Raw genomic sequence first — 12,707 nt, forward strand, 5'->3', positions numbered from 1 at the left:
ACAACCCTTTAAAATCTCGGAACACATAAGAGATGATAATGAAATGGTTATCAAAATACCACTGAAAATTATCAAGTCACTACATTAATACATCACCCTCCCTTTCATTTCTCTTAATAGGCATGTAATTTACAATCATAACACAGAATTAAAAACACTGAAATATCAGCACAGAGATTACATATTCATTGTCTTTTCTAGAGGTATGTATCCCAGAATCAGAAAAGCTTATGGCAGTCCGAGGCATGTAGAATTAAAATACCTTTTAACAGGAGGACCAAAAAAAAACCCAAAAAACAAACAAACAAACAAACAAAACACTCTGTAAGTATCAAGAAAAAGAGGCAATCCCAGACCCAGGAGAAAACTGGATGTTTTAAGAAACCTTTAGTACCATATGATTGGCAGCTCTGAGATCTGAGATCCTTTGGTTCACCCAAAAGTTAACAGTCATGTTTTTATTTTTATGTAATACAAAACCTGGTATTTAAAGAAAAACTCCAGGGATTATTTCTGAAGCCATCCTAAATGTTTCACATGGAGTTTTAGTTCTTAGAGATCTCCAATTATGTGTGGGTGTGTGCTTATATTCATATACACATATATAAAGAAAAAGCTCTTTATATACATACCTACAGTCCTCTGTAAAAGCCTTTAAAAGCACACATGCATGTATCCACATACATAGTAGCTCTTTTGAATTACATAAAACATGACACCCTGCGAAATATAATTTGCTTAGAGTGATTTGTCTTTTTAAAAAACTCACAGTTACTCAACAGTAGTTAAAATCCTGGGTAATCTGCAGTCTGTAGAATACTGTTTCCTTGTACTTGCATGAGGTAGACTTTGCAACAGGGGAGGGAGGTGGGGGAGAGAAGGGAGAGAGAGAGAGAGAGAAAGAGAGAGAGAGATGTTAACAAGCATTATGTCTTTTTCCTTTTTTGAACGGAAGGCCCCTTTTTGTTTGGCTCTTCCGGTGCTACAGATGCTTTTGGAGAGGAAGCTTCTTGAGGCGACCTGCCTGACCTTTCTGAGATCTCTGACCGAGGAAATGATGGTGATGTGCAGTCACGCCCACCCCCCACTTCTGAAGGGGAAGCTGAAGTACATGGCTGAGACTCTGCTTCCTGTCTTCCCTGAGAACTGGCAGGCAGCTGGGCAACAGTTCTATGTGGGCAGTTTGCAACCATGTGCAGAATGCTCTGACAGTAATGGCACTTCTTTGGCTGAGGAGGTAGACTACATTCCTTAGCATGATGGTCAAGGCTGCCACAGTTGTAGCATCTTGGAGACATCCTGGACTCTTCTTCTCTCACAGTCCACATCTGATCCATCAGTAAATCCTGCCGTCTCCACCTATCTCCCTTTGGTTTTCTTTTTTGTAGTGTCTTCCCTTTGGGTCTTCTTTCACTTCCTAAACAGGGACTCCCACCTGGTCCTGTTACCCGTATTGATTCAAGGCCTTTGGAAGATTTCTTAAATGTGAATTCCACTGGTTCTCCTTTTAAACGTCTAAATCCTTCCATGAAAAGTTTACTTTGGTGTACAAATACATCAACTGGAATATCCAAGGGGCGTCCTTCTCGGTTTATCATAGAGATGAATCCAAATCCCATGGGTACATTGAACCACTTACAGTGGCCAGTTCCATGCAAAACCTGGGATTCCTCTTCTGCCTGCTCTGGCAGTTTCCCGGGCTCTTCTCCACCACCTTTGCTTGCCCCGCCTTGGCCCGGGCTGGGAGCGAGGACGAGGGGGGTTGTGTGTGCTTGAGTGGGGCTCAGTCCGGGAGGACAGGGCAGAGGAAGCGGCCTGGAGCCTGGCACTTCCTGGAGGAGCACCGCGGTAGCGAGCGGCCCGGAGACCCGGGAAGCGCCCCAGCGTGGCGAGGCCGACTGGGTCAGCGCATCGTGGGCCGGGAAGGCGACGCGGATGCACCGCAGACTGCCGCAGCTGCAGTCTGACGAGTGGCTGGAGCGGGGCTAACCGGGAGTGCGGGAACGGCGTGGGGACCGCGGGCAAGGCGGCGGGCACCGGCCCGGCTCGACCCGAGCCCTGCGTCAGGCGGCCTGGAGTAGAAACTTCTTGATTTGTGATTAGATTAAAAAGAATCCTCTCTGAATAAAAAAAGAAACAAGCAAAAACAAAAATACAGATAATTAGTTTAGCTCAGTGAAGAAGAAATGAAAATAGTAAACTTTTCAGATCACTACAAAGATAATCTTTTTTAAAAAATGTCTTTGCTAAGAATAAGAGTTAAACATAATACAAAATTTTCCACAGAGATAATTGACAGAATCAGAGTTCTTCCACATATACTGATTTAGAAAGAAAAATAAACAGTAACAGACAGATAAGCAGAAATTGATAATACAGAAATGAAATAGAATAGGACATACAGATAGATGATAATGATCGATATCTGATAGATAGATTGATCCATCTGGGCTGGATTCGAATAATGATTCCCCCATCTCAGTCTCCTGAGTAGCTAGGATTAATGCTTGAGCTACTGGTTCCTGGATTAACACATTTTATCAGTGGTTTCTTACTATTTGTTTAAAGGAAACTCTCATCCTGTACATATAGTTACCTATAGTATCTCATCTTGATTCTAATTTCAAAGAGATGATAGAATGTAATTTTCTTAAGGATATTTTAACTCTATACCAAGTGCACTTTATGATTATTTTTCTTTAAGGAGCTTGGGAGTAACAGCTATTATTGCAGATAAAGGACAAAAATTAGGGATGGAATTTAATAAAGGACAGCATGGTATTGTCCAATGTAAACCACAGACTGAACCTGAAGCTACTAACACAAATATATATATATATATATATATATATATATATATATATATATATTTCATTTGACTGGCTGTAGGCACTCATTCCTTGGCTGAAGAGAAGAAAAAATGAAAAATATGTAGCATGGTCTTAAAGTTTGAATCACTCCACAAGTCATATTCTAAAACAGAATTTCCAATGAATGAATATTAAGAGACAAATCCTTTAGGTGCTTAAGTTATGAGTCTTCATCCTTCTATATAAACATTAATGAATGTTCTCATAAAAGATGTTCAAGGGAGCATGTTTGTCTCCTCCTGCTGTGTAAGGCTACAAATTAAGTCAGCTGTCCTCTTGACCTAAGATTTCTCAGCCTCCAGGACTACAAGTATTAAGCTACATTGTTCATGTATTATTCAGGATAAGATATTTTGTTAGAGTGTTAGTAATTGGATGAGGATTCTTTTGCTCTTCTTGGATAAAAATCAAAGGGGGGATAAAGCAAGATATGTTTCCTTTAGTGTTTGTAGCTTTGAGTTTTGAGTGCCAGTGGCTCTCGGCTCCCAGTAATAGCTCTGGCTCCCAAGTAGACAGAGCCAGTAGCAACTGGCATCTCTCTGGAATTCTTCCAACACCCAAGCAAAGCTGCTCCCAGACACTTTTTGTTGCTCTCTATAGCTCTTGGGCTGCTAGCTGCCCTCAGGATTACAGCCCCAGCTGCTGGCAAGATTTATTGCCAGCAGCTTTCCATGTTACTAGCAATTAGTACAACCTGATCAGTCTGTTCTACCTAAGCTAAAAAAAAAAATCACAAGGTAAAATAAAACCATCTGAGAGAGTGACCCTCAGGACTTGAGCCACACAAGGGGGGATACTGCACAGTCTGACCAACTTAAGGACATGGCAGGCTTCTTGTACCCACCAAAAACCTGGCAGACACCTGTGCACAGCGTCCATGATGGGAGAAAGGCTCCTTGGAGACAGGGGAAGTATCTTCATAGCTTGTAGACAGATCAAGTCATCTGGGAAGGGTACTGTATGAATCATCTAAAGCAGATTAAGCCAAGCCTGTCTGAGCAGCCCATAGGCATTGAGATAGCCAACAACAACCACCACAAAATGAAAGTACTTCATATGGTCAATCTCTTTTACTCTCCACCTGGAGCAGACTTGGGATGAAATAATGCACTAAATTGCTGCTCTTCAGCATCCTCTTTAAGGTCTGAACAGGAATTTTCTTCTCCTTTCAACTCCCTTATCTCTTAGATAAGCCTCTGCACACAAAGGAAATTGAGCACATTTCTGGGCACAGTATCTTTTAAATTTTTCATTTTCGCTTATGAGCATATGTAAATTTTCCGATTTGGGGTTAAACAAGACTGGGGTAGCCACATAGCAATGGTTTCAATATTATTCCCTAGTAACTTTCAATCAAATCTTCCTCAGGAGAGAACAAAACCAGTTTGAGTGTGTTGGAGGACTTTTAAAAAAATTATTTTCTCATAGATATGTCGCTAGGGTTAACCTGGTACTAACAAATGGGCTGATAATCATTAGGATGGATGGATTTTAATAAAAGGAAAACTTTTCTAAGGTAGGAACAAATCCCCTGTGGAATCCTGGGAGATTCAATGTCTCCTGCACACCGGGATCTTTCCTACAGTTGAGATGAATTAGCACAAGAAATTCAGCCTCATAATCCCAATAAGAAATGTAAGAGGTACTTAAACTGCTTTTGCTGAAAACCTCTGTTTACTTGGGCCCACAAATTTAATGAAAACAAGAACAATGTTTAGCATTTCTTTTTCTCCTTATCTCTGAGTCTCTCTCTGTCCTTTCTCTGTTTCCTGTTTCTGTCTTTGACTCTCCGTCTCTGTCTCTCTTTCTCTCTCTCTTTCATGGTGAATGTGTTTTAGGAAGGAAAGTACTGATCTGATACCATCTTTTACAAAAAAGACTATCCTGAAGGAAGGGAACAGCAGCTCTTCTTCAGGATGTAGCATTTATCAAGCAAAAATGAACTCTTAATATAAAAAAAGTTCCACTTAGATCCTGAAAAAAATGATTTTTTGTGACAACCACCTTTGTCCACCATTGCAGCAACATATGAATGACTGCAATTGTTTAATAATTGTATATATTCATAATTATGCATATTTCGTGTTCTTAATTCTTTCTTCATGTCAATCTAAACAAACAAACAAACACATCTATATAGTGAAGCTGGTTTGGAATAAGTTTCTTACCATTAACCTAAATGTTCCCTGCCATGTCACTATAACATTAATTCCCATTTCTCTTACCTTTCCCAATATTTATGTCTTTAGTGGAATATTGTGGTAAATGACCAGACCCGATATATGGAATACTGGAATTTGGGCTTTGGGCCTAAAACTATTCTAACAGACTCACAAATAAATGTAAAGTATAGGAATGAAACATGAAAAATATGTACACAATAAAATTATTTAAGAAAATGGAAAATTATGATCATCTCTCCTACTGTCAGGCAGGAGTCACATATTGAAAAATTTATCTACTTGGAAGGCTTGTAGGGGAAAATTTAAAGGCTGGACTTCATGTATAGCTAGATTTTGTTTCCAAATTGTAAAGATCTCAGGATATTTAAACTAAATGGTACCCCTCTCTATCTATCATAATTGTCTCTAGGAGATAAAAATATTGTAAATTTCTCATATGTATTTTAAGACATTATTTTTATTTCCTAGCCCAAAATCAGTGTATAGATTGTATTCAATTAGTTAACACAAATACAATTTAGTACATTATCTTTATTAGAGTCTATTATCAACATTTAAATTTCCATAAACCCATTTAAATTTCTATAAACTTTAAAATAAGTTTCAAGTTTATATTTTGTTTCATCACAGGTTGGTTGGATTTGCATCTATTCACATTTATGTTTTATAAGAATTTTGCAATACTTTTAGAAACTCTTACACTCTTTACCATCAATAAATGTTTACTTTTGCTTTATTCTCTCTCTCTCTATGTTGTGTGTGTGTGTGTGTGTGTGTGTGTGTGTGTGTGTGTGTGCCTGTCTGTCTGTCGTGTTTGTGTAAAATAAACATGCCTTTGTGTCTGGAGATATCAGCTGTAACTCAATTTTCTTTTCTGAATTTTTGCCTCTTTTTTGAAACTTTCTTACAGTGCCATCACTTCGTGGATTGTTTATTCTGGCATATTCAATTGTTTTCAGTTTCTGGGTTTGACAAAATGACTTTGTTTCTGGAAATGATTTTTTTAAAATATTCTGTTGTAGTTAACAAACCCTTTGAAAAATATCTATGAATGAACTAAAATATAGGTAGCATTACACTCTAAATACCTTTTAAGAGAAAAACAGTTTGTAATGTTTTATAAGAGAAATTATGTCAGGACTATCCACATGGCAAATATCTGCCAGTCATATTGGTAATCACAACAACTAGGAAGTGGAGGTAGGTGAATCACAGCCTGAAGGTGGGTACACTAATGTATGCTGTGTATTTGTTAGCAATTGCTATCATTTGGTAATGGATTAGTGGATTAATTACAAGATACTATTCTTTGTCTCTTCTGAGTAAATTTAGTCTTATCTCTGCTTGCTCAGATATGAATATATAGCTACTTTTGCCAGCTTTTATTGACCATATACTTTGAAAATCTTTTTTCAGTTCCTTCACACTAAGCTAGTGTTTTCCTTTTTAGTAGATGCACTTTTTATTCAGGTAAAAATGGTTAGATCTTATTTTGTTAATCCATACAATCATTTGATGTCTTTTCTTTGGAGAATTGACACCATTAACATTTAGTAAATGAAAGTCATCTGAAATTATGTAGTATTTTAGTTGTTTGTACAATGTTTGCTTATGTACTATTACTTGTTTGCTAATCTACTGAACTATCAAAATTTAATGTTTCCTGGACGGGTTTAACTTCCCCTCTTGTGAGTAAAATCATTTACATATCTTCTAAATATTGGTTTCGTGATTGTCAATTTCTTTAGAGTTTCTTGCTGGGTATTTTCATTCCTACTTCATAAAGTTGAATTATTTGGATGGACATAGTAAACTATAACAGATTTTCTTTTCTGATCCTGCCTATTTTGTGTGCTGAAATACTATAGTTCCTGGATGATCTCTCCTTATGAAGACTGGAGAAGCTTTTTGTTGTTGTTGTTGTTGTTGTTATTGGTCATGGGTCCTGAACTCTGGGCTTGGACACTGTCCCTCAGCTCTTCAGCTCAAGTCTTGTACTCTACCACTTGAGCCACAGTGCCACTTCTGGCTTTTTCTGCTTATGTGGTACTAAGGAATCTAACCCAGGCCTCATGCATGCAAGGCAAGCACTCTACCACTGAGCCACCTTCCCAACACTTTCTTGATTATTTTACTCACTATATTATCTCTGACTCTAGGTTGTATATCTTCCCCTTCATATTTGGCACAATTCCTACTTTTGGTCTTTAAATGGTATGCCAAAGGTTGAAATTTCCATTTGTATTTTCTTAGTAGTTTTTTTCTTTTTGTTAATTTATTTTTTTAATGTAAAGGTGATGTACAAAGGGATTACAGTTACGTAAGTAAGGTAATGAGTACATTTCTTGATGAACATTGTTACACCCCTCTGTCATCTACTCCCACTTCCCTTCTTCCCTACTCCCACCCTCCAAACTGTAAAGTTCATTTCCAATACGGTGTCTTGTGAGTATCACTGTTGTATCAGTTCCCCCTTTGTCCTTTGTCTCACCATTTCTGTGATTTCCCTTCCCTTCCCCAAATCAGATGAACGCATATACAAAATAAACGGTACCAAAATCACAAACTGACAACAGGAGATAAACCAAAGGAAAAGTTGAAAGAAAAAAGAAATAACAAAGTATGTTATTTAAAAAAAACAACTATTGTTTCCATATCTTGGAGTTCATTTCCATTAGCATCATTTTTTAAAAATGTTTATTGTCAGGGTGATTTACAGAGGGGTTACAATGACATAAGTAAGGTATTGAATACATTTCTTGTCAAACTTTTTACCCACTCCCTCATTTTTCTCCCACTTTCCTTACCCCCAACTCCCCCTAAAGTTATAAAAATTATTTCCAACATACTGTTTTGTGAATATCACTGATGCATTGCTTCCCCCTCTGTCCTTTGTATCTCCATTTTGTTGTTCCCTTTCCCTTCCCTAGTTCAGATAAATGTCTATTAGAATCATTTTATATAGTCAAATTACATAGCTATTGAGCTATAGTGATCCTCTGCTAGGACTATACTAGATATATACTAATTATTACAAATGAAAACTATGAAACCTATGTTTCTTAGGGTCCAGCTTATTTCAACAACAACCTCCCCCCTAGAAAGTTGTGTAATTCATGAAATATTTTTTCTTTATCGTCTCCTTAGTGATCTAAATCCTCTACTTTATCCTTAATACCTGACAGTCTGCTTCCAATTTATTCTACTATACTAGCTAGGCTTTGACTGAGCTTTCTATTTGTGCTTTTGAGCTTTTCATTTCTAGGATTTCCATATGATTTTTTTTTAGGATTTACACATATTCATTTAATTCTCCTTTTGCATCTTGTCTTACATTGTCTTCCTAATTTAAAAAAAAATTACTTGATTATTTTGTTACCTAAAGTATTTATTTTTATATTTTTTATTTATTCATGTGTTCTATTTAATTTCTTTTTTGTAATTGTGAAAATACCATACAGAGGGGTTACAATTACATAGGCAAGGTTTTGCGCCTCCTCCCATGCACACCAAAGTTGTAAAGTTGTAAAGGGGGAGAACATACAAAGCAACAAAGAAATCATCTTCTAAATATGTTAGAAACAATCGCAAGAAAGAAAAAAACGTTTGAATCCTTATCTTAGGGTTCATTTCACCTATCATCAACTTATCTGACCATTTCTGCTTGTCTCAGACATATACTAGTTATTGCAAATAAGGGAAAGCATGAGACTTACGTTTCTTCGGGCCTGGCTTACTTCACTTAATATAATTTTTTCCAAGTCTTTCCATTTCCTAACAAATGGGGCAATGTCATTCTTTCTGATAGATGCATAGAATTCCATTGTGTATATATGCCACATTTTCTTGATCCATTCATCTACTGAGGGGTATCTGGGTTTAATTTCATCAATCATTCCTATCAATATTCTTTTAATCCTTGCATTAATTTATATTATGTACTTTATTGTGGAATGTTTTATTACAGAAGGACACATTGTGACTTTTTAAATTTTTACCTTTGTTCTCTTACTGGGATTGATAGACAAGCATTTCCTGTAGATATTTTCTTCTCCCATGACATTTCAGTTGGTATTTTCTTGCTTAGGCAACACTTGTTCGTAGGTTGATTTTAACATATATTCTTATCACTTGACAGGATAGATTGGCTTGGTATCCAATATTTAATCACAGTGCTTAAGACACTATAGCCAGGTCCTACTCGACCCAGAAAGAAGAACCTAGGAATAGAAGCAATCACAGCTAACAAAGTCCCCTGTAAGAACACAGAAATCCCTGATAAGCAACTGCCATCATTTTTCCAAACACCTTTAGACTCGAAATAAAGGAGAAAGCATGTATTACATGAATCTGAAAATATACAGGTAACAAAAAATGTAGATAGGACTAAGAACATCATGGAGACTTTGTGCAGTGGTAGTTCTGGCCTGCTTAGCTTTCTCCAATGACTGCTATGGCTGGATTTGAGATTCTGTATGGCTAAACCTTCTCTAGCCCAACTCTATCCATACCACATTCAGAGCCCAGGCATATTGTCTGCAGAATTGTAACTTCCAGTGCTCACTGGTGAGTTCATAGGGAACTAATGGATCAACATATGCTTTACCACCATGTCTGACTTCTTTAGGAAGTTAGATGTGATGATAGTTGGATCCATCAAATATGTTCATGAAGAGAAATATACAGTAATATCAGTCAGTCATCCATCTTCTTCACCTCTATCACAATGCTGTAACTTTTTTTCCTCATGTACATTGCTAAAAGTTTTATCGTGAAATAATATTGTGAAAGAACATTTGCAGCCGGGTGGCTTACTCCTGTAATCCTAGCTACTCAGGAGTCTGAGGTCTGAGGATCACTGTTCAAAGTCAGCCCAGGCAAGAAAGACTATGAGACTGCTATTTCCAATAAACCACTAGAAAATCGGAAGTGGTGCTGTAGCTCAAGAGGTAGAGCACTAGCCTTGAGCTGAAGAGCTGAGGGACAGGGCCCAGGTCCAGAGTTCAAGCCCCATGACAGACCAAAAAAATAAATAAAAAAGAAGAACATTTGCAAATGATATTTCTCATGAGGGATAAATATCTAAAATATATATTTTTTCATATGGTTTAATACCAAAATGACTTGATTTAAATGGGCAGATTTTCTGTGTAGACATCTTTTTCAATGAAGATATGTAAATAGAGAACAGGTGTTTTGAAAGGCCACTAATAGGGAAATTCAAATAAAAATCTTTATGAGATTATTACTAAAGACATGTTAGGAGGTCTAATATAAATATAAATTGATAATGAAAGTTGGTAAGGACACTCGCATATTCTCACTGGGAATGAATATAAATTGGTACGTCAATTGTGAAAAACTATATATGTATATATATATTCCGAATATATATATTCCTAATAATTTTTATACCAAAAACTGCCTGAAGATTAAGCAATCCCTTTACTAGACAAATATCCACAGAAGATAAATTATCTTGAATCAATACTTGTACTTTTTTGTTTATTGCAATATTGTTGACCATAGCCAAGGTTTGATTATATTTTCAGTGACTATCAAGAGATGAATGGCTAAGTAAAATTCAGTCAATCTTCAATAATTCTACAAGCCATGACCCAATTAAGAGTAGATTTAATCATTCAGAAGAACAATTTCATTCTTCTTATAATTATTCCTCAAACAATATGATCCAATTTTCATGTCATTATATTAGATAATCTATTGATTCTATTAAATAACAACCCGGATTTCAAGCCCCATGGTGGACAAAAAACAAAACAAACAAAAATAAATAAATAAACCAGAAATCCTTCCAAGTACAATGACATGGGAGAACCTGAGGGCATTGTGCTGATGGCTGCAAATAAGGCAAAGAATGACAAATACTTCAAGCCCAGTTATTTATATTTGGAATCTTAAAGGAGAAACAAAGGGGCTTCCCATGGCTCACACCTTTAATCCCGACTACTCAGGAGTCTGAGATCTGAAAATCTCAGTTTAAAACCAGTCTGGGCAGAACTATCTATGAGACTCTTATTTTCCAAAAACTATTCAGGAAAAGCCTAAAGTGGAGCTGTGGCTCAAATGGTAGCATGCTAGCCTTGAACAAAAAAAAGTTTAGGAACAGAACCCGGGCCTTGAGTTCAAGCCTCTGGACTGGCACCAAAATAAATAAATAAATAAATAAAACCAGGAAATAAAAATGTAAATGTGGAAATAATAATAACAATATGTAAAATGACGGTTGCCAAGGAGTGTATGGTAACATTAACATAGCAAAGTGTTTATCAAATGGTGTAGACTTTACATATTAGTACAAGTAATTCCCAGAATGGAATGTGCATAATAATAATTTATTGTAGTCTTGTGATCTCCTAAGGAAATAAACTGTTAGTGTTCATGCATATATACTAATAACTAACCACACAAGGTGATAAATATATAAATTTAAGATGATAAGTGTAATCACTTCACAATGTTTATGCATACACGTATATTCAAATACTACATTGGCCAGGTGCTGGTGGCTCATGCCTGTAATCCTCGCTACTCAGGAGGCTGAGATCTGAGGATCACAGTTCAAAGCCAGACGGAGCAGGGAAGTCCATGAGACCCTTATCTCCAATTAACTACCAGAAAACCGGAAGTGGTGCTGTGGCTCAAGTGGTAGAGCACTCATCTTTAGCTGAAATGCTGAGAGACGCTCACAGGCCCAGAGTTCAAGCCCCATGACCAACAAAAAACAACTGTTCTAAGGAGCACACAGTTATATTATAGTAACTCTCTATATTAATTCTTGATATTAATTCTCTTATTAGCTATTTTTTTCAATGTTTTAAATATGCTTTGAAATATGGGAAGTTGGGTCTGGGAAGGTGGCTCAGTGGTAGAGTGCTTGCCTTGATGCATGAGGCCCTGGGTTCAATTCTTCAGCAACCACATAAACAGAAAAAGCCGGAAGTGGCACTGTGGCTCAAGCTGAAGAGCTGAGGGACAGCCCTCAGTCCAAGAGTTCAGGCCCCACAACTGACAAAAAAAAAAGAGAGAGAGAAGTGTGCTTAAATGTGCAATCCATACATTTCCTTAAAAGCCCACTTTGCTCTTCTTGTGAGGTATAATTCTTTGTGTAAGGTACAAACCAGTAAGAATGGCTTAGATTTGCTGGATTGTGAAGTGTAAAAGCACAACTGTTTTTTCTTGCCTGTGACTCCTGGTTAATTCCTGAAAACCTCAGTAAATTAGACTTACTTTCTGCTGTGGAAAGGAAGCTTAGTTACACACAGTTCATTAATGCCTCTAATGTGGTTACATTTTCCACCAAATGTTGAATCTTACATTAATTTGGAAGACTTTAAATGCTCCCTGTGTGAATTCACTTTGTTAACCTCACATTTATTTTTTCCATAGCAATAGTTTCCACTTGACAGCATCGCACATGGATAAATACTATGATATATTTTCTAAGACTCATTTAGCATAATGAAATTAATTCCAGCATGTGTCAATTTACAACATTTCCCATTCTTCACATACTTAGAATTCATTTTTAAGTAGATTATATACTGATACAAAATATGCTTAAGTTAGCACAATTTGTTCCATTACGGACTTGAGACTATACAACAATCTAGAGCCTATTAGATTAAATCTG

At 36.8% G+C, this 12,707-nt stretch overlaps 1 pseudogene; it reads right to left on the reverse strand.

The window, feature by feature from the left end:
* Positions 1 to 926: 926 nt before the first annotated feature.
* Positions 927 to 12,707, reverse strand: part of LOC105990530 — a 188,671-nt pseudogene continuing 176,890 nt past the window's right edge.

Source organism: Dipodomys ordii, unplaced genomic scaffold (genome assembly GCF_000151885.1).
Source record: "Dipodomys ordii isolate 6190 unplaced genomic scaffold, Dord_2.0 Scaffold65, whole genome shotgun sequence".
In the NCBI taxonomy this organism is placed as follows: domain Eukaryota; kingdom Metazoa; phylum Chordata; class Mammalia; order Rodentia; family Heteromyidae; genus Dipodomys; species Dipodomys ordii.